This window comes from Triticum aestivum, chromosome 7A (genome assembly GCF_018294505.1).
Source record: "Triticum aestivum cultivar Chinese Spring chromosome 7A, IWGSC CS RefSeq v2.1, whole genome shotgun sequence".
Classification (NCBI taxonomy): Eukaryota; Viridiplantae; Streptophyta; class Magnoliopsida; order Poales; family Poaceae; genus Triticum; species Triticum aestivum.
In genome coordinates this window covers 732,820,140-732,821,649 of record NC_057812.1, presented here as the reverse complement: position 1 = coordinate 732,821,649, position 1,510 = coordinate 732,820,140, and the positions used below count along the sequence as shown (strand labels likewise).

At 46.8% G+C, this 1,510-nt stretch overlaps 1 pseudogene; it reads left to right on the top strand.

Annotated features, from left to right (window-relative positions):
• The first annotated feature begins 321 nt into the window (after positions 1–321).
• LOC123153919 (histidine-containing phosphotransfer protein 2-like) lies at positions 322–958 on the top strand (annotated as a pseudogene).
• The last annotated feature ends 552 nt before the right edge of the window (positions 959–1,510 follow it).

Sequence of the window (1,510 nt, the reverse complement as noted above, 5' to 3'; positions counted from 1 at the left end):
TACAATTACGTTCCGTCTCTTCTTTGTCCTCTTGTCCTCAAACACGCGCGCGTTGCATCGATTATTAAATGTAACCGACGGATTATTAAACCAACTAAGATTAAACGGCTGGTTTCCATCATCCTTCTGGATGCCCTCGATCAATCCATAAGACAATCTCAGCCAGCAACCACTAAACTTCTTGTTTGTATTCATACATCTCGAGGTTTTTTACTTTGAAGAGAGATGCCCACTGTCAATGGCCAGCGGAGCAACCATCCGACGATCCTTGACCGAGCACCCATCTAGCTGCCTCCGACGTCGACAACGTCTAGCTCCTTAATGGCTCCCGGCCAAACCACTAGTAGACTGTTAATGGGGGGCACTCCCAGCCACACGTCTTCGCGTGGACAGCCTCATCCGTCCGGGTATATAAGGGGCTCCGTCCCCAAGCCTCCTCCACTCTTCATCGAGAACATCACCGGAGCCACCACAGCTTCGGATCCCTCCAGCACCTGCTCCTTTCCCCCAATCAATCGCCACGGCGGCTGCCGTGCTCAGGGCCCAGTTGAAGACCCTTGTCACATGCATGCTCGCCACGGTCATTCCACCGTCAACCCCCTACTAAACCTGTGTGGTTGCTGGCTGACTATGCCTTTAGCTTCTCATGAAATGGTCCATCTAGGGTATGGTTGATGAGTATTTCCAGTACTTGCAGTCGATGGACGAGGATGGCAGCTCAGGCCCAGGCTTGGTCCCTGAGGTCATCAACCTCTTTATCGCCAACACCAACAGGATCCTCAACGACATCGCCGGCCTGCTGTCCGCCCCCAAGACCCCCTTCTTTCCATCTGCTTTCGTCATGTCATCTTGGGTACTTATTTCGTCTGCTCTGCTTTCCATACCCAGGAACCAGCCCATGGACTTCAACAAGGTCGACGACCTGGTGCATCAGCTCAAGGGGTGCAGCTGCAGGTGATGATGCTAAAACATTTCTTTGTCGAACCCATTTATAACTGTATGTTGTTCTCAACCGCATCCAAGGAAAGTGAGAGCACCAGTGCCAAGTCTAGGACTTGAACCCTCATGGGATGGGCTGGGTAATACCACTATTTTCCTAACCATCCAACCACATGTTGGTTAGCGTATACATGTTCTAATATGGTGCTATGTTGATTGATCACTAGACTATGCGTGGTCAGGCTCAAACCAAAATGTTAAACTGGAAATTTGATTTATAATTGTTTGTTTGTTAACTTACAATCATATCTAATGGCTATAAAAATTTGGTTTATTAATTTTACGGTCATATGTTTCTAATTATTGTGGTAATTTTTAGTCTATTTATCTTTTTTGGGAAACCTGACAAATACTTTGATATATAATAGAAGATAGATGTGGCTCCTTTCAAAATCAATGTGCTCCCTTGGGGTATCAATGTGTTGCCTTGCTAATAATTCTCGCCTAGCGCGAGGCACTACTGGGCCGATCCAATATTATAGCTATGTGGTAGTTTTTTTTATGTTTATAC